This window comes from Dermacentor albipictus, chromosome 7 (genome assembly GCF_038994185.2).
Source record: "Dermacentor albipictus isolate Rhodes 1998 colony chromosome 7, USDA_Dalb.pri_finalv2, whole genome shotgun sequence".
In the NCBI taxonomy this organism is placed as follows: Eukaryota; Metazoa; Arthropoda; class Arachnida; order Ixodida; family Ixodidae; genus Dermacentor; species Dermacentor albipictus.
Genome location: NC_091827.1, coordinates 56,383,536 through 56,405,116, shown reverse-complemented (window position 1 = coordinate 56,405,116; position 21,581 = coordinate 56,383,536).

Sequence of the window (21,581 nt, the reverse complement as noted above, 5' to 3'; positions counted from 1 at the left end):
CACAAGCCTACGTCAATAAAGGAGGAAAGGAGCTCCGCCCTCGTGAGCTCTCACTCCGCACATGGCCTCCAAGATCCTCGGCGCATGTCACATGCTTTCTTCGCATTCCTTAGAGGGCGCTGCAGGTAGAAACATGACAGAGTTACTAGAACACAAGGATCACAGCTATCTTCTCTGCTCTGTCCAAGTGCCCTGGATGTTGGTTATGCAATATTCTACTCTCTTGTCCTTGAGAAAGAAACGAAAGCAAGAAAGGAAGAATCACGTATCTTCACCAATGATGCAGCACGGGCAGAAATTTACAATTTCGCTGTGTGGTAACGTCAAACGCAGCTGTGGCTTCAAATCATAAGAAATATTTGTGCGCTGAGGGTTGTTGGCGTCCAGCAGTTGACATGATGCACAAACTGTTATATGTTGTGTTTTGTGACAGAAGCACGCAGAACAATTATTGCAAGGTGTGACGACATCGAGCAAAGAAATACATATTCAGTTGGCTTCACCGTATGGCCCAAATTTGGGCTTCGTGTTCTGTGACAGATGCAAAAAAAAAAAACAATAATACCGACGATTCCCCAGTGTATAGTGACATAGATTAATTAGCTACATGCATGAACGGTTGTTTTCGCTTCACTGCATAGCTCAAATTAGTGCTTTGCGGCAGAAGCACTCAAGACACAGATGTATGATGTGGAGCAGCCGATAGGATGCCCAACCTGTTAAACTGGCTTCACTGCATATGTTGGCACACGTAAAAAGCACATGAAATTACTAACGTCGAAAAACTAAAAGCATAACGTTAATGCGTAAAACGATTTGCGCACAGTGGTGCACGCATGGGAACCACAGACGCGCAAACCAAACAATTGACAAAAAGGCCTGTTTGCTTCACTGCATGGCAATGATTCGTTCTTGATGCAGTGTGGAAAATCACGGGAATCTCACGAAAAAAAAAATTACAACGTGTGGTGCAGTGATAGTGATTGACAAAATGCGTAGATTATGTTTGGTTCCCCGCATAGCGCGAGCTCGTGCACTGTGGCGAAAGCATGGGAAAGGAGAAGAATCAATTTACACGAGAAGACCGCATTCTACGTGGGGCCCTGACGCGAGCTTCACCACTCCTCCGCCCCCCCTCCCCCCCCCACGATCTTAACGTACCGGATTCTTCTAAACAGAAGAGAGAATAAAAGAACTAATCGGTACTGTGCAACGCATAAAATCATTCTCTCTGTGTCAGTTCCTATTTGCGTTGCATAATAATAATGATAAACCGTTATTTTCGATAACTTAAATGTACTAAATTTTGTCGAGTCCCAAGCATCGTACACATGTGTTTGTCGTAGTATAATAATTTGCTGTATGAACAACCGTAGTTTGTAAAACTTGATTATTTCACACTTTCGCGGAGGGCGAGTGTATTGCAATGAGCGCACTATGCGACTCACGTTATGCAGGGCGTTCTCTTTTTCTTTTTTTTTTTACCAGATTATTTATAGAAAGGCTACGAGTTGCGATTCTTGCAGATTAGTTCATCGGCGATGCACTCATAACGGGCCGCTAATAACGAGAGCGTCAAAAGAATAACAAACAAAACTTTTTATTTTCTTAAAATCTTAACATCGGGGGCACTTTTTAAACAGCAAATATGAAGACACTCCATTTTATTGCACCTCAGTTTCGTTTAAATATTGAAAATCCCAGCTCATTCCGGAAATTCATCATCAAATTCCAACGCTCAGTAGGCAATATTGAAAACGAAAGAGCCGTGAGAGCTGGAAAGACGACCTCGTGCTAACATCAGACGGAAGCTTAATTGCTCCGCTGCGAAAACTGCGACGAAGTTTGAAACTGAACGTCGAAGCCAACCATGGCAGATAAAAGGTAAATATAAAATAAAAATAAAAGATATAAGTTGTCGAGCAGCTGCCGGTGCGCACTGTATCAGTATATTTCGCAACATGCCATCATTCAAATCGTTGTCACATAAATCGTCACGAGGCGTTTGCGTGTGACGTAGCTGCAACGTTTCCGTGACGTGCTTCAAAGTGGCCTAAAAACGCACCTTGTATATTTGGAAGAAAAAGCAAAGAAAAGCTACAATATATTGGATGACATCTTGGCTCCAAGCTTTTGCGTATGGGCGCTCGAATATAAAACATCTAAACTTTTTCACTAGGTTAATAACTCAGTAAATAAAGAACGATTCCCCGTATATCGTCTAAGTAGTTGTCCAGCATTTCATTGGATATACATATTTTATACTGGGTGTGTGTTTTTATATCATACAGATGTTTTATAGAGAGGCAATGATGCGTATAGATAACTTGGCGTTCCTGCAAATAAGTTGCTCGGCGAGGCGAGCATACTTTTCTGCTAATAACGTGAGTTTCCGAAGTCTAGTGTCGACGTAGTTCACCGGTGAGCCAACGACCAGAGCGTAGCAGCTCCGGCTTGGAGAGGGGGGCGCAGACGGCTTGGCGGCACGGCCAGATCGAGGTGGCGTTCTGGCCAGGCAGCTGGACGCAAACTTGGGACCGTATAGGCCGACTGCTCGCACTACGCCTGCGGGCGCGGAAGTTCGCCGGCCTCGGGTATAGCATTGCGTGCTCGGGAAGAGTAGCGGCGCCTGGAAACGGGTTCGCAGGAGGCCCCGGTCGGGTGAACTCCAGGAGGCCCGGGTCCAGACCCGACGGTCCGTCTTCAGCTCCTCTCGGTCCGGTGACCGATCTTCAGCCTTAATTGCGTCGCTTTCCGGAACTCGCCCCCTCTTCTACCAGCGGGCCTTGCTTTTCTGCCGCTCTGGCCGATTTGCGGCGGTTAGGCTCGGCCTACCAGTCCCCGCGTGGGAGCGGCCCGCAGCTCTGCCCTCGGGCAAAGCTTCTCAGGACCTTGTAAATAAAGTTCGTCTGTCTGTCCGTATGGCCGATTTGTCTTTGCCTGATTGGCCCCTGGGAACTCCACGGGCTTTCCCGATTGGGTCACCTTCCTTTCGTTTTATCTCTTCTTGCGCAGCGCGCTCTCGTTCTATAGACGCTACTCGACATCGTCGTCTTCCACTCAGCGCGGCATTCGCCTCCGATCATCATCATCATCAAAAACGTTTAATGGCATCTGCAGGGTCTTTTGTTGAAGCCCGTCAAGGTCTTCTTGGACCCTATCGACTGGGTTTAGCATGGGCGGGGCCCTTTGTCCAGAGCTCCGGCGGCCTCAGTTGTTGTTGTTGTTGTTGTTGTTGTTGTTGTTGTTGTTGTTGTTGTCCTGAGTGGCCGTGGCACATACCCACAGTGGGGGATTGGCCAAGAATCGGGTGGTTCAATTAGGTGCACAAAAATAATAATAAGTGCCCTGCGTGCTCGCTGCACGAGACCAATTTGGTCATCGCGGAGGTCTTGTCTTGTATCCTCAACAGTGGCGCATACTCACCATGGGGGATTGGCCAAGAAGCAAGTCGCTGGCGAGCGTGCACTTTTTGTCGTTCTCTTCTTTTCTTGTACCCCGGCACTGTATCGCGCACTTGACGCATCACAGTGACAAGGGTATTTCAAGGGCGCGCTGCCGGTCCCCGAGTCCACAGGGGTACCTGCCGTTGAGCGTGGACCGTTTCTGCACTATTACCAGGATCGGACCACATGGGGATCAACCCACGTACAGGATCGGCCCACATCTCGGACGGATCTTTTTTTCCCCGGTCCTAGCCGTAGACAGCTTCGCTGTAAAAGTCGTCATATCAACACTTCGAGGGCAGTTGTTTAAATGGCAAATGTGGAGACAGACACAGTTTAGTGCATCCCATTAAAAAAAAATCTTGACAATCGCGCCTATTTCGAGAAATTCATCATGAAATTTCAACGCGAGAACGACCGCGGACACTTCTATATAGGTGCTAGTTAATTTAACCCGGAGCCAAAACTACGACGTCCCCATCACCTACTGTGCAGACTCGGGACAGCAATTCTCACAATGCTTTATTTTTCAACTGCAACTTCACTGCGCCACAGTGGTGATATGCAGTCGAAACCGAATACAATGAAACCAGAAAAAGCGAATTACTAATTATATGGGACACGGGAAACCTACTCGCCGATATACGTGTAAAATAACGAACTGCACATTGAATCTGTCACTTTTAAAAATAAGTTATGGAATTTTACGTGCCAAAACGACTTTCTGATTATGAGGCACGCCGCAGTGAAGCACTCCGGAATTTCGACCACCTGGGGCTCTTTAACGTGCGCCTAAATCTAAGTACCTGGGTGTTTTCGCATTTCGCCCTCATCGAAATGCGGCCGCCGTGGCCGGGATTCGATCCCGCGACCTCGTGCTCAGCAGCCACTGGACTTGCTGCGCAAGTGCTGTTTCAACATCGTTCAACATCGCGGGTGTACCATATGTCCGAGAAAGTTCAAGGCACAGGCAATACCACTGCTGACTATACGCATAGTTTCGTCTTCGTTAAACGTATTCCTTCCTTGCTTCTTCTTTCTGCACTGCAGACATAACAAATCCAAAGGTTCGATTAGATATCGTATACGCGAGCTTGCATACATCAAACTACCTGATATATTGAGCCATTTTAGGGCAGGAGCATGATTGTTATAACGTGGCTCGAACCGAATACACAACTACACGACCGAGTTTTTCTGGGTGGCTATAGGTTTTGAATCGTACGACGCTGGAACTTTTTAATGCGAAGCATTCTTTGGCTCATCTAAGGCATGTTGCGGTATGTAGAAAGGTTTCCTGCCTCGTCTCGTTTGATAAAAAAGAAAATTCAAAGGTGTCCGATGGTGTAATGGAACCTCAGACCCCGAGTACAGCAGCCTGATGCTCTAACCGTTATAGGCAACGATCACGTTTTTTTCTTTATTGCAATGGTACAATAGTCAACCATGTAATGAGGAAATCACATTTTTGTACAATTGTTTCATATGTAATATAGATTTCATGCGAGGAACCCAATCCGTTACACACCTATTTTTTCTTTTCTTTTTTTTTCATTCGGAGGAATAAAAACAGATACTCTCAAAATTATACTCGTTAGCTGGACGAGCATCAACTTCGACAAGGCGAACTGTCATGCGTGACGCCCAAATATTATGTAGAGCCAATAACAAAGTAATATTATATGAAAATCGATCGTCGGTTAATCGCGAGGCGGTCAAAATTATTCCGGAGCCCTTCCCTACGTCGTGCCTCATAGACCCACAGTTCATTTAGGACGTTGAACCCCATGAATGAATAAGTAAATCGACCAACTAAATTAGAATAATTCGAAAACCGCCTGCTCCTTGGCCGAGCCCCGCAGTGAATAGACGTCGTTGCTTGGGTACAGGAACAGCGCTAGCTATTTCGCCGGCTGTAAGGACGGGATTTTTTTCCCCCTTCCTGACAAAGCGATCAACATACTAAAACGTGGTGACACCCCTCCCCCCTACACCTGCATCATGTAGGTGCCGGGACACGAGGGACTCGAGGGGAATGAAGCGGCACACACCGCGGCCCGGGCAAGCGTCAACCGGGCTTCCCCGCACGACATTTAGACATGTCCCACACATCCAAATCAGCGGAGGAAACGGAAACAATACCGCTAACTTACCAAGCACTACTGCAGCACAGCCAGCACTATCGGCTTGGACGCAGGGTATACCATGCATCGCATCCAAAACTAACGAGAAACGAAGGCACCGACTACAGGCGACTCCAGAGCAATACATTTACCCACGGAAGCTTACTGCATCATTTCCACCCGACCCTATACAGCTACACCTGTCTACACTGCAACGTGCCAGACAGCCTGGCGCACTTCCTACTGCAATGCAAGAAAACCCGAGAAACCGTCACAGTGGCACAACTAGTAGCAGCAGACGCAGACCCAAACCTCCTCGCTGAAACCTGGGAGGCTGCGATCTCCAAGCCGGACGTGGTCGACCAGTGCGAACTCGTCGCCCGGGCCCTGAGGGCGATCCAAGCAAGAGGGTTCCTGGAATAAGGGACCCTCCCACGTCGATTGACAAGTCACTGCTTCAAATAAAGGTTTCGTTCTCTCTCTTTCTTCCTGACATTCTCTCTCTGGGATCCTCTTGAACACTGTTTGAATGACGTTTTCGAAGCGCTTAAGGGGAGGGAGAAAGAGAAAGAAAAGGATAACCAGGGGTGCTATAACGCAAAGCTATGACATCTCCCACTCCCAAGCGCGCGCACTAACCCACCGCGCGGGAGCGGGGTCGAGCTCAGGCTCCGGGGTTCTCGAGTTTCGGGACACTCTCACTACTTTCAGCGAAATCACTACGTACTATCACCTGGGTAGGAAGACTTATCCTTCGCCTCACAGCAAACTGGCTAGACCTCTGGCGTCCACTTTACGCATGCTTCAGACTAAGTGCTATCCAAACCTGGTCTATCCAAGAGGCTTTTCGCTCTACTTGACCCGACTGTGGGGCTGTTAGGAATCTCGCACACATGCTCTGGCGATGCCCCTCGTTACAGGGACCCAATCGCATCACAGAAGAAGAATGGGGCTCTGCCATCCAGAGCTCAGAACTTTCACGTCAGACTTGGGCTGTCCAGAGAGCCCACGATGCGGCGGTTAGGCTCGGCCTACCAGTCCCCACGTGGGAGCGGCCCGCAGCTCTGCCCTAGGCCAAAGGTTCTCAGGACCTTGTAAATAAAGTTCTTTGTCTGTCTGTTCCAATTCTGCAATCAGCCCTCCACGATTGGCGAAAATCTTCTCTTGGACCACCCCCACTTCACCTGTCTGTCACGCGACGTCACGAAAACCGCGATAGATCCCTATCTGATATGACGTGTGCACGCTGATTATGCATGATTCGACCGAACGAAAGAAAGATAGTTATTTCTGAGTCGACGCTTTTCGCCATTAGCCCTCTGCCATTGGTCAAAAATTTTCGGGTTGCACGCATTTCACCTGCCTGTCACGTGACGTCACAAAACCGCAAAAGACTGACCGCATCAAAGTGAAGTGCACGCGTTAAAGATGCATCAATTTGGCGAGCAAAACTTAATTTTTTTTTTTAACAGGTGCAGGCTACCCGTTCAGGGAGAAATAAAAGATTGCTGCCGCCTATGGCTCAGGCACTGGCTACTTGCACGTGCCGGAGAGCACGCATGGACTTATTTGCGCATAATAAAGCTTCTTGCGTGGCCGTGTAACGCTTTCGAGCACTTTCGGCATGTTTACGACCTCGGTCTGCCAACACTTCTTTGCTGAGGATCCGTTTTAGCAGCACTCTTAACCTTTCGTTGCACGCCACCGCGATTATCGATGAGTCACCGCAAGGTAAATAAGGGAAAGCGGACCAATCGCAGACGCCGGCACCGCTGGCTCGGCCCCATCGAAACTTTATCCACTTGAGCTTGCTCCTCGCCTCTTGGTAAACAATTACAAACGAAAAACCGCTCAAAGTAGGCAATTGTTCATTTTGAAAGCAAAGTGACGTCCTATAAACTATAGGAGAGCGTTTGATCGGTCTTTTCAGACAAACTATGCGGGTCACCGCCCAATGCTTGCGTCGGCGGTTACGCGAATTTGACGTCAGGAGATTGTAACAAAAACACATTGGAGTAGTTTCACGTCATTGGGCCCCAGACGCACGTCCGGTCTGCTACCCTGTACTGGAGAAAGGTAGTAGAGGCACCAAAAGATAGATAGATAGATAGATAGATAGATAGATAGATAGATAGATAGATAGATAGATAGATAGATAGATAGATAGATAGATAGATAGATAGATAGATAGATAGATAGATAGATAGATAGATAGATAGACAGACAGACAGACAGATAGACAGACAGACAGACAGACAGACAGACAGACAGACAGACAGACAGACAGATAGATAGATAGATAGATAGATAGATAGATAGATAGATAGATAGATAGATAGATAGATAGATAGATAGATAGATAGATAGATAGATAGATAGATAGATAGATAGATAGATAGATAGATAGATAGATAGATAGATAGATAGATGAGAGAAGTAGCACTAGTTGCGCGCATATATACATGAAGATGCGAAGCAAGTCTGTAAATGCTGTCATTGATTTCTGCGCCAGCGAAGCGCACGGCCATAGTTCGAGTATTTTGCTTCACGGAAACGGTAGCTGTTAGGGAATTTTCATTTGTCTCAAGGCGGTCCTCTCGCTAAATTCTTACGCATTTCGTTGTTTTCTATATTTTTTTATAAAGTTCAACGAATGGTTCAGTTGCTTTCTGGACACTACAAAGTGTCGAATTCCATACGATATATCTTTTTTTTTTGCCAATCCCCGACAGTGAAAATAAACCATTCCAGATGTCAGTCAACAAAAAGTCATAACATGTGGTAGCGATGTCCAAATAAACAATTTTGAGCAATATTGTTATCAAGACAAGAAGGACACTTTCGAAATTACGATAGTTGATAGTTGGCAGTCGTTTTCTGCCGTGTAAGAGTAGTGTAACTCCATACGATTCTTAGGCAATCCCACATAGTGGGTATGATCAATTTTTAGAGGGAAACTTAACCTAACCAAACCAAACAAACTAAACAATAAACCAAACCAGAATGTCAGGCACCAACAAATTGATAACACGGAGTACGGGATTTCGACTTAAGTTTGCCCGGTGTTAGAGATCCCGTATACGTTACAGCGGGGGCGTGATTTCTCGATACGTCTGCCATTCTTCCATTTGAGCATTGTCTCCTTTCGCGCATTCTGAAAAAAAAAAGAATGATACAAAGAGGTACCAAAATTAGCTTCGAAGCACTTATCGGTCGACTGAATCGTGTTATCTTCAGAATGCGTTCGTCCGAAAGCTTTGCTTCATTGCTATATTTTTTTTTTTCGGTAGAAGACGACGCGGACAAAGAAAGCAGGGTACGTGACGCACGAAGCGCTTCGTGTTTCGTGTACCCTCTTTTCATTGTCCGCGCCCGCACAACCAACACGTCCAAATCACCACTTTGACTTGCTTCATTGTCATCACCCGTGGCGCAGTTGGAAGCTGCTTGAGTAATAAATTATATTGGTTGAAACAAGGTATGTTCTTGGCTTACTTAAGGTATGACTAAAGGCAGCACAAGGCCAGCTCAGCCTTCAGCTAGCATCATCATCATCATCGACATCATCATCATCATCGTCATCATCAGCCTGGTTACGCCCACTGCAGGGCAAAGGCCTCTCCCATACTTCTCCAAGAACCCTGCTGTACGCACACTTGAAAGCGCTCAGGCTCGCGCACTGAGAATGTGCCTAGGACTACCACGATGTGCATCTACTTGGGGCACTATTGCAGAGGCACGTGCGTGCCCAGCTCGAGTTTATCTGCAACATGAGCCATTGCGAGTACATCTAAGGGTACTGACTAGACACAGGAACGATCCACTCACGAACGTCACACGCGTACGGCCTGTCGCCGCCTACTCAGAAGCCGTGTTGTCGCAGCAAGACTTATTGCCGTCGGACTACGAACCGTATGACATACCCGAAGTTCCACTCTGGACGATGGCAAAGCCAATGGTGAGGCTCTCAATCCCTGGAATAACGAAGTCGAAGATGCCGCTTGCTGGCCTCAAGCATTTCGCGCTATCATACATTGCTTACATGTGTGGATATTACGAACACATTTTTACAGATGGTTCGGTGACACAGACCTCATCCGCGGCGGATGAGGTCTGTGTCACTGTGCCAGGAATGGGGATCGCACAACGGTTCAAGATAGGACACAGGACGTCGTCTACAGCAGCTGAGTTGACCGGAGTTCGAGAAGCAGTTCGCTGCATACTGCAACAAAGTCCCGAGAAGTGGACAGTGTTCTGCGACTCAAAACCAGCACTGCAACTCATCAGCAATTATATGAGTGACAGAACCGCATATAGTCCCCTGGTTTATGACATCATGTATCTGCTTGCTGAGGCGTCTCATTCCGGACATACCATCGTGCTGCAGTGGATTCCTGGCCATTGTGGAATAGCTGGAAACGAACAGGCTGACGCAGAAGCAAAACAGGCGCACACTGACGGAACTATTGTAAAAATTCATTTTTCCCGGTATGACATTAACGCCTTGCTCCATACCTCCCTTAAATCTTCTACGGCACAACATTGGGACAACCCCGAGTATCGACAAGAGCGCCTCCAAGAGCTGTGAGACGTGTAGTCAGTGCGAAATGTGTTTGCGCAAAAACTTTTTGTGGCAAGATTACTTTTTGTATGGACAAGATTAGTCTTAGTGTACTGCGTCTCCAGTGCGCATGCGCATATTGGACAACGTGTATATAGTATCTCATTGTACCATATCATAATCATCCGCCACCTACCTTTCCCTGTATTTCCCACTTCCCCATTCCCCAGTGAGGAGTAGCAGGCTAGAGACACGCTCTCCAGGCAGACCTCTCCTCCTTTCTCTCCATTAAAATTTACTCCTCCTGGTCATGTACTAATTGTGGCCATATCGTCCCTGCAAACTTCTTAGTCTCATCCGCCCACCTAACTTTCTGCCGCCCCCTGCTACACTTCCCTTCCCTTGGAATCCAGTCCGTAACCCTTAATGACCCTCGGTTATCTTCCCTCTTCCCTCACCAGAGCAGGAGTGGCCACCCTGGCGCAGTACTTGGCCACAACCTCCTATATGGGCAAGCAACATCCTCCTTAAAAGAATAAAGAGGAGCAACTTTTTTAAAAATAATGTCTATGTTGAATATAAGGAATCGCGGTGCTACCGGAAATGGCGTAATTAAGTGAAACGTTAAAGGTTCCTTGACGGTCAGAATTACCCCGGAGTACCCCACTACAGCGCGCCTCGCAATAAAATTGTGGTTTTGACACGTAAAACGCCAAATTTCAATTCAATTCAACTTGCACCTCCAACCTCGAACTTTTGCTTCTGTTGTCGTTAAAGTCCTTATTAACCAACCTTCTATGCAATGGCTGACGACTAATTTGTTAATCGTGACGTTATTGACAGTACTAGTGTATCAATCTGCGTTAAAGCTGGATCTTCAAAATTTGGTGCACTAATGCATGCAAGCTGTGACCTGTGTAATGTACAAAAGGAACATCTGCGATATACTGCATATGTTAACTAAAGCGTGTCTGCCAGATTAATTAACAACGGCCCAGCTGATTACGTCAGGATGAAAAAAAATGCGGTGCTTTTGTAAGCTATAAATTATAACTGAAGGTTCTCCGTTAAATATGTGACCAACAAAGCCCTTCGTACGCTGAGTCAGAATTATGCCGTAACCTTTCTAAACGGGCCCTTAGAAGTCAAACGTTCCCCTTTGAGATAGTAAACGAACGATAGGGACGAATTTTAAGTTAAGCTTTATTACTAAACTACATGATCTTGCAATAGAAAAGGGGCGCGTGTCTGACTGTAATAAGAAGCTTCGCATATGCCAGAAAAGACATAATAATGAGTCACAGATGGCAACGCCACTTTGAAGTCACCAGTTCACAGTGACGTGAGGTGAGTCGGATTATATATATATATATATATATATATATAAATATATATATATATATATATATATATATATATATATATATATATATATATATATATATATATATATATATATATATATATCTTCTTTACTTTGGACATAATAAATACGTGCACGTTAAAGATACAGCTGGTCCAATATAGGCAACCGCGTTCTGTGTCGGGAGGGCATCCTGGACGAGGCCTGTCCCACGGAGATGGCGAACACGGAGTTGATGAAGTTATGCGACATCACTAGTGAACACTTTAAAGTCTCATTAATTGTTGATCGGCAAATAACCACTACAGCGCGTTCTAAATTAAACAATCAAAGACTGAACATATATAGCAAGTTTCGAGAAGCCTTTATCGGCCAAATCAGCCCAAGTAAAAGAAGATATCTCGAAATCCGTAACGTCGCAATAACATATATTGTCACTGATTTTCCGACGCTAAATTCGGGAGAAGGAATTTGGCCTTAATTTTCTTCAGCAATATTTGATGCACTTTGCCGCTGAAGAAAAGAACGATGGCGTTTTGAAAGGATAATTTATGCCAGTCTCAACTGTGTTAGTATCCCATAACATTTCTAAAAGAAACAATAAAAAAAACTATAAATGATATGCTCGCTTCCTTATTTCAGATTGTAGATATTGTTTTTTAGTACGAACATTTTTTTTTTCAATTGAACTGAGCATATTGCGCGATTCGATCTGTTGAGGTGCATGGGTTACCTGAAGAAGCGGACATCACACATGAGAGACAAATGGAAATTTTCATGTAGCAGATCAAACAGATTCCCTTATTAACTTTCTAGTTAACCATTTTAACGCACACGTTCCAACTGCAAAATTTGAGCCGAGCACCAGTTAAGTCATGTCTTCCTGGCAGAAACTATAATACTATAGCACCACTTTCCAGACATGTGTCTCCAAAATCTGCTAAGAAAATACAGCAGACTACACCAGCCGCGGTGACTTATCTAAGAAGTGAAATTGTCTTGGAGCATTCAAAGAAACTGTAGACAAACTACAGTAGTAAAAAAGGTTGCGATCAGAACTGCCTCTGTGGCACCCTAACGCCTAAAATCTCTAAACTCTATGGGCTCTAAATGACAAACTAAAGCTTTTGTAACCGTAATGTTCACTGGGAAACGCTGGCGGCGAACGCTGAGGTCGCGGGATCGAATCCCGGCCGCGACAGCCGCATATCAATGAAAGCGAAGTGAAAAAAAAAAAAACGCCCGTGTTTCGTGCATAGCGGCACGTTAAAGATGCCCTGGGGGTCAAAAATATTCCATCCCCACTACGACGTGCCTCATAATCATATCATAGTTTTGGCACGTAAATTAAGGCATAATTCATTCTTTCAAGAGAGCACAGTTCTCTGAGGAGGCAGAATTACAATCCCAGTCCCAGCAAAGAGCATTTGCAATATGAATTTCAGTTGTCTGCTACTAAACCGCATATGGGTCACCTGAACATGGTTCGCCCGTTTGAAACCTTGCCCACATATAACACGTCCGAGTGCTTAAGAACTTTTTTTATATATACGAAGGTTGTATGTGATCCAAATACAGCCTTTGTATATACAAAATCGCATTTAACACTGCGCATTCAAATCTATCATAGTGTTTGCCCGATTTCTTATAAATTTGATCTCCCTGACATTCAATGTTCTCCCAGGGCAGCGGGATAAATTCTGTGTCCTGTAAAACACATGTATAACACTCCGCGGGGCGCATGCATACAGGTAATTTACTACGAATTGCGTAGTTAATTCACATGCTTCAAACTTCGCCTACGCCTCACCCATAACATGTCCTAAATTTGAACCACACATTGACAAAGTGTCGATAGCTTAGTTAAGGACACTGGGGAAACGTGTACTACAAACAACGTATATAACGCGTGAAACTATAGAGAAAAACTAGAGTTCAGTAATTACTTCCAAAGTTGCCAATTGATCAGCAAACGTTTCAGTTTCGCCACACCTTATATACCCACAACGTACACCCCATTATCTTTAAATGCAGGCTTCGTGTGGCAGTGAGAAACGTATATAGAAAATAATGGAAGTGGTCGAAAGCATCCCTTATGACGAACGCTTGCTATGGATGAATCATTTACAGAGGCTGTGCCCAGACATATCTAAATTTGTGACGACACTGAGCTTTATATACCCCTGTTTTTTTCGCTAAATCTGGTCTCGTTGGCAGATATACAGTTCTCCAAGGACAGCGGTACAAATTCTGTGCCGTTCGTTAAAACACCTAACGCTCCGGAGCGCTTGCGTGGGTGTAATTTATTGAGGCGCCTGCAATTAAACCACACACGTTGAACTTCGCTTGCACGACACCTCGCAGCCTGCTTCTTATCTTAAATACACTTAAACATCTTATATCTTAAACACATTCAAACAACATGCCTCGTTTGTTTCGCAGAAAACACCACTGGAAGAAACGAACTATATATATATGTATACGATATATTGCATGAAAGCAAGGGAAAGAACGAGGGTTCAGTAATTGTTCGCAGCAAGCATAGCTAAACTATAAACGTTAACTTTTCACAGCGTGAACCGCATTTCCACTTACTGTGAACTCGGCATCTCGTGTACGGCATCTCCTGGGACTATGTGGGAGACATTGCGAATGCCGCATGCTTAATTAGCGCTTTCAAGCACATTTGACGTATTCTTCGCAAGGCGCCTAATTGATTGACGCTCTTGAAACTGCACGAACACGTCTTCCATAATATGCCCCCTTATATATTCCCTAAAAATTTTAAATTTCTGGCACGTTGAATTCTCAGGACCATGGGTAGACTAACTGCGTGGTTGTGGTGTCTTGTGGTGTCTTCTTGTCTCGTCTCTTGTCTACATTTTGCGCTGTTACTAGCAGGATGGAAAACCAACAAGCCCAAGCTGCTGTGTGTGTGAAAACTTTTATTGTACTGAAGTCGAGGCTCGACTTCTCAAGCCAAGGCGGGCCGCTCCCACGTTGGCACTGTCAGGCCAAGCCTTTCAGCGACATCATGGGTCCTCTGGACTGCCCTTAGTTGGTCCTGAAACAATGGGCTTTGAATCCTTTTCTCCTACTGTGTCCATTCTTCAACGAGGTTGGGGAGAGTCGCGGGACACCCCGCCAGCATATGTCTGATTCCAATGATGCCATTACAATCATTGCAGTCCATCGTAATCTCCCTCTCTGGATATATTTTATTAATGGTGTACGGTGTGGGATATGTACCCGTTTGCAATAAGCGCAGTGAGACTGCCTGAGCCCTGTTCAGTTTTGAATGTGGCAATGGGAATTGTCTGCGTCCTAAATAGTAATGTTTGGTAACATCATTGTATCTTAATAAATGATCTCTAGATTCCCTGGCTTGATGGTGAACGGCTCGGTTGTGACTGTCACGGTTAGCAAGTCCTCGTGCCAAGTCATGAGCAACCTCATTGAGGTTTACCCGAGTCTCGTCCACTTTCCCCATATGCGCAGGAAACCATCGGATTTCAGTTGTCATAATCACAATGTTTTCAAAAAGTTTAGCTGCAACTCCAGCTATCGTAGCCTTTATCAAAACACTTTACAGCGGATTTCGAATCACTGTAAATGAAGGCCTACTTATTACTCCTGATGGCTAGAGCAATTGCCGCTTGTTCCGCCACCGTGGGGCCCTTGGTAAAAATAGTGAGAGCGTCTTGCACCTTCCTTGATAATTTGATACAATGGCCGTATAGGCTTCTTTACCGTTCACCCAGGCGGCATCAACTATAGCTGCCAGTTGGTTCTGCTGCTCTATTTCCTTCAAGAGTGCTTTAGCTCTTGCCTTTCTCCTTTCGACATAATTTTCTGGATGCATGTTTCTGGGGAGAGGGTTGGTTCTGATCTTGCTCCTAACTTCAGTCATTCATTCTACTTCAGCCTCTATTGGATTCTAGTGGTTCGTAAGATACGCTTTTAAATCTCTAGAATGCGTTTATCACTAATGTTCTGCAAGGGATTTAATTACCCTCCACGGTTCAATCTATTATCGTACATCAGCCACAAAATTCTTCCTATTCCAACGAAATATAAACAAAATGCGTCGTTTAGAGATAGATAGATAGACAGACAGACAGACAGACAGACAGACAGACAGACAGATAGATAGATAGATAGATAGATAGATAGATAGATAGATAGATAGATAGATAGATAGATAGATAGATAGATAGATAGATAGATAGATAGATAGATAGATAGATAGATAGATAGATAGATAGATAGATAGATAGATAGATAGATAGATAGATAGATAGATAGATAGATAGATAGATAGATAGATAGATAGATAGATAGATAGATAGATAAGCAAATGAGAGGAAGGCAAGGTGGTTAGCCAGAGTTAAAGCCTCCGGTTTGCTACCCTGCACTAGGTTATAGTTCACCGAGGATACCAGAGAAAGTAACAACATGCCTTTTACATCGCCTGAAGATAGAGATAAAACGAGAATTCAATAATAATTTTACAAGCGCATAATTAACCTATACATGCTTCAAGCTTTCAGTGCAGGTCATCCTTGTCGTGGCTTTCATTCTGACTAAATGTGAAATTGCTGCCATCGTTGGTTCTCCAAGGGCAGCGGGGAAGCTTTGTAAACGTCTCATAAGACGCTTCCAAACAGGCAACAATGGCCGCCATTGTTGCTTTAGCCCCATTTTCATTTAGCCGATAATTGACCCACGCAGTTCGAAATTTGCCTGCAAATCACTCCTATAGCATGCGCCTCATTTCCTCTAGATGTAATACTTTGGGAACTCTCTAGTTTTTTTTTTCTTTCGGGACACCGTGAAATCAGTCATATAACGTTTTTCGAACGCTCCTAGTCACACTAATAGCTTCGCTGTGAAATTCGTTAGCGTTACAAGGGAAACTGTTAGCTGAAACGCCCATGTATTTCGTAGCAGACTTTCGGGCCGGGTATTTCGAAAGTGATGCTAGTCTAGTGAGTTTCCTAAGCGAACACGACTTCACCAGTGCGCTGCTTCAGGGCCCGTATTCACAAAAAAGTTCTCACGCTATAAGCGTTCGTGCCAGCTAATAGCGATGTACACGGAGACGATCAGCCAATGAAAAACAGCACTTACGAGCGAAAAGCTTTGCGAATTAGGGCCCCAGCTTCGCAATTGCAACATGCGACCCAAAGTGAATAACCGAGCACTTAATTAGCAAATATTTTTTCATTAGCTACTTGAACAGTGTAATTTGTAGCCCAAGTAACGTCCGCATAGATGCACCTGAAAACGCGGAACAACAGTATCTGTTACAGGTGATATTTTTCAGAACATTTATTCGAAAAAAAAAAGATAAAGAAGAAGGAACACGTGGTAATATATCGCACGTGATAAGGGAGAAGGCGCTGGAGCAGCAGAGCAATCCACTACGACTGAGCAGAGCACATCGCACGCACGCAGCATGGCACTCAATACCCGATTCACACGGTTAACTTTCAGTCGCGATCGACCCCGATCAGGTATCTCGCTGGCGGTTGGTTCCCTTCCTCAGCCTGCGCAAGGGAGTGAATCGCGATTGAGAAATTCGATGCCTATTGTGCTCGATCGCGTTCGGAAAAACTGTGTGCGACGCCGGTACAACAGACGCCTCTCGAACGCCTCCAAGACGCAGCTATGGTGGCTAGAGGGGGAGGTGTCGGCATCGGAGCGCCGGAGAGGCAGCATTTTTTCAGGACGATGCGGCGGCGCTGCTGTCGGCTCCGAGATGCCTCCCGTACGCTGGCTAAGGTCCGCTGCGGTTATTTGGTTCCGCTGTGAAGTGCTTTCTCGCTCCGCGGCTTCTTGGGGCGCAATACGCGCATCGGAAAATCATTTTAAAAGCTAGGCGACTTTATCACTGCAGCTGGCCTAACGTACTATGTACTAAATTTTGGTCATTTTATCGCCGCGCTTTAGCTTCGCGCTCAGTGCAACACTTGTGAAACTCATAATTGCACCAAACAGAAAGCTTCCGCAGTAGGCGGTTGTTTGCAGTTTGCCAGTGCCGCTTGAATATTTTAAGGGACTATTATGGGGTGCCATATGCAGTTCTGTCTGGCGTGACTTTATTAGTGTCTTGAGCTACAGGCGCTTGTCCTAATCGTCTACTGGTTGGTGCGCGCCTCATTGAAGTGCACGCCTCAGTTAAAACGGGCCGCTCGAGTGAACCATGATTATTTCAAGTTTATTTAATTTTGCAATGAAAGGTGGAACTGTAGGCACCATTGCAATGGTCAAAATTCAGCACAATGAGAGCGTTAAGGAAAATTTGGTTTCCAATATTAGAAACCTGCAAAGAACTAAGTTCGCGTATTTAGTACCGCTTAAATATAGCCAGAAATGCCTTAAAAAAGGAATATTTGTTGTTAATGAAATAATACACACGACTCTATATACATGGTTATTAGCTCTCAAACAAACAATATGCCATGATATGGAGCGCAAATCCAATATATAATGGAGGTATATACCCAGAAACGGTGAACAAGGTGCAGTGCAAACAATAATTTGTCGCGTGGGAAATTCTGTTCAGATATGTAGATATTTCTAGGCATACAATGTGATGTGAACAATTCCCGTTTTACATATACAAGCGCTTCATGTTGGTCTTGCTGATATAAACGTTGCAGTTGTGCAGTTATGTTGTGCGCCTCAACTTGAGGTACATCATTTTTTCTCGCTTCCCCTGCTTCGATGCGTTCTCTCCTTCGACAAGGACGTGCAACCTCGTGATGACAAGAAGCCGTATGGTTGGTGATTTCTACGCTGTGCTGCGCACAGCCAGCCATATCCAGCTTATTTATTGACAGGCAGGAAATAAGGCCCATGATGCTGTCAGCCTTCAACTTGTTAAAGCTGAAACAATGCGTGAAGGCATCTTCCATTGCAGCACCCAAGTCTTTTAGCGCCTGAGATGGGTAAAGCAGGCCACCTCTATCCATGTGGTTGGTAAGGCACGACTCTTCCGGAAGCAAGCGCGAGTCTTTTGCTTGACAACAGCTAGGGAACACTCTTCGCACTTTCTCATTAGCATTTTTCTGGTAACATACCCGCTAACGTAGCAGAGTATGCGAGAGTCGCTATTTGATCCCACCATTTCACAATGATCTGGCATCGCTTCACAATGCTTTACCATCTCGTGAACTTCATATAGGTGGCCCACATCCAGGAGATCATCCAGCTTACTCTACATACCGACCAAAATTTTCCAGTGGCGTGGGTCAAGAAGGCTACGCAGAACTCCTTATGACAAGCTAACAAAAGCGGGGAAGGCGAAGCTAACTTCACCACAGACTTCACGACGCGCGCTTGGAGCCGGAGAAATTGCTCAAACACATCAGGCTAGGCATCTCGGAGACGACGAGCGCGCCACCTGTCGCTGTCATGAAAAAATGCCGCACTGCCATACGCGGCGCAGCCCAGCCGATGCTGACACCTCCCCCTCTAGCCACCATAACGCAGCCAAACGCGACAGAAGACGCAGCCATAGACGCAGTCACAGCGCGTTCCTTCAGCGTGCCCGAGACGGTGACCGACGAGGGACGACCTCGGCACGGCAGACGCGCCGCCATGATGACGAGGCGCATTTGCCCGCGCGCAGCAACGCGAAAAACAGTGCGCTTCAGCTGCCTCCACTTCAAGTTGGCAGGCAAAATACATGTGGTTTGTACGCTATCCCGAAAGACATAAATGGGCCCCCATCCTGATGTAACTACACTATCTCCCTCACCTTCATCTTATTTTTGACCCCACACCAAAACCGACGCTTTATATTGTTCATTATTTGTTAATCTTCCGTATGGCTTGATGTGCGGAACAATGCGAGGCTTGCATTTCAGCAATGGTATCGACTTTTCAGACGTGCGTAAGGTGGAGGAAGTTCCGCGAGAGCAAAAAAAAAAAGAAAGAAAAGAAAAGAAGGAAAACAAATCTTGGTTGCTGCCCAAGAATGCGTCGAAAATGCCTCGGGCAGGTGGTCATTTGCGGTACCATACGTTGCAACACGTGTTACGGGCGACGCTCCCCTCGCCACCGTGCTTTACGAAAGGCATTACCAAACGGCACTTCGAACGCCGCTTCCTCAAGAGTTGGAAATCTCGCGTATATACAACGTGTGCGACCAGGAGCACTGCAGCGTCTCAGACCACAGCCAGCGTCTTTGACGAGAGTCGCGCAGCGTCTCAAGACGCTATAGCTGTCACGAGCTAGGTAACGCTACCCTGAGCACTTCTATACCACCGCGTGGTGGTGCCGTACCACCCTGCCGTTTCTATGTTAGACTGTACTATATATCTTCGGCACCAGCCCGCGAAAACGGACGCGTAAAATGGCGGTTGGTTCCAAAAGAAAGCTAAACGCTTCAAAAAAATTTCTCATCCACCCGAGAGTGGAGCAAAATTTGTTGTTGGGCGAGTTCGTCGAGCACTAAGGATTTAGGGAAGAAAAGAAAGCCGTGGCAAGGAGGGAGTAGAACGGAAACGGAGAGGGCGCTACACTTCAAGTGCCTTATTCCGAATCCGGTGTCAAGAAACGAATGCGCATGCGTGCAATGGTCACGTCAAAAAAAAAAAAGAAAAAAAAAGGTAATAATAGCAACGTGCGAAACAGCTGCATCTCACGTTGCGCAAAACATTGACAGATGTATCGCTAATGCAATTCGTCCCTCTTGATATGAAATGCCTCCATCGACTGCCCGTACCAACGCGTCACCCTAAACTTCCTTGACCTCGCGAAGCCGTGGCTCACATTTGCGACCAACGCACTAACCAGCGCCTTGCACTTGATCTTTATTGGTAGTTAAAGAACAAATGCACCGCTCTCGGAATAAAGCAGTTAAAGTCCGCTATGTTTCTTCCTTCTCCCTCCTTCCTATAGGTCTTTCTTTCCTTGTAGCGCTGATATGTATTCCATATCCTCCAAGGTTGCGCGAAGCTGTACAACAATGGGAACGCACACGAGTTTCTCACATAGGAAACTTCCCAGTTTGAGGGAAACAATTAGGCCTGGTCCGGGGATCGAAGTCGGTACCAGCGATGGAGGGGGCGAGCCTGATAATGTGATGAATGTAATGTCATGTGATGTGATGATGAAATTTTTTTCTCAAAACGGTACGCCCCTTTTATCACTTCACGTCCATCGCTATCGCCGACAGCCTGTTCAATCGATCTCTGTGCGCGGAGCAGCCTTTGCTAACTCGTTCAACCTATACATTGAGTGCAGTGAAAGCGCGGCACCTAAGCCGGCATTCACGTGGTATTGTTTTAAATTTCGCGCACTCTGAAGAAAGGCTAAAAAAAATAATTAAACAGCGCAGCTATCTTAGCATAGACGAAATAATCGGATGTTTCTGCACAAGCGCTACAACTTTTGTATTGAAGATTTTTAGATAGAGTTACTATCCCATAGGTTAATTAAGCAACCTTTGTTAATTACCCAGCTTTGCGGATTGGAAAAAAAATATATCACATGCTCCGTATGGCTTAGAACAATACTAAGCCAGTTGGACACGCTTAGCGTCTATCTTTGTATTTTTAATATTTGGTACAAATTAGCTGAAACACCCTGTAATATCATAAATTGTTAAGTAACAGATTTGTAATCTCTCGCGTAAGCATTTTTTTTTCAGGAAGTACCAAGGTGGTGTTTTGAAACTGCTTTAAAACCTTTTAAAATATTTCATCATCATCAGCCTGGTTACGCCCACTGCAGTGCAAAGGCCTCTCCCATACTTCTCCAACAACCCCGGTCATGTACTAATTGTGGCCATGCCGTCCCTGCAAACTTCTTAACGCCCACCTAACTTTCTGCCGCCCCCTGCTACGCTTCCCTTCCCTTGGGATCCAGTCCGTAACCCTTAATGACCATCGGTTATCCTCCCTTCTCATTACATGTCCTGCCCATGCCCATTTCTTTTTCTTGATTTCAATTAGGATGTCATTAACTCGCGTTTGTTCCCTCACCCAATCTGCTCTTTTCTTATCCCTTAACGTTACACCTATCATTCTTCTTTCCATAGCTCGTTGCGTCGTCCTCAATTTGAGTAGAACCCTTTT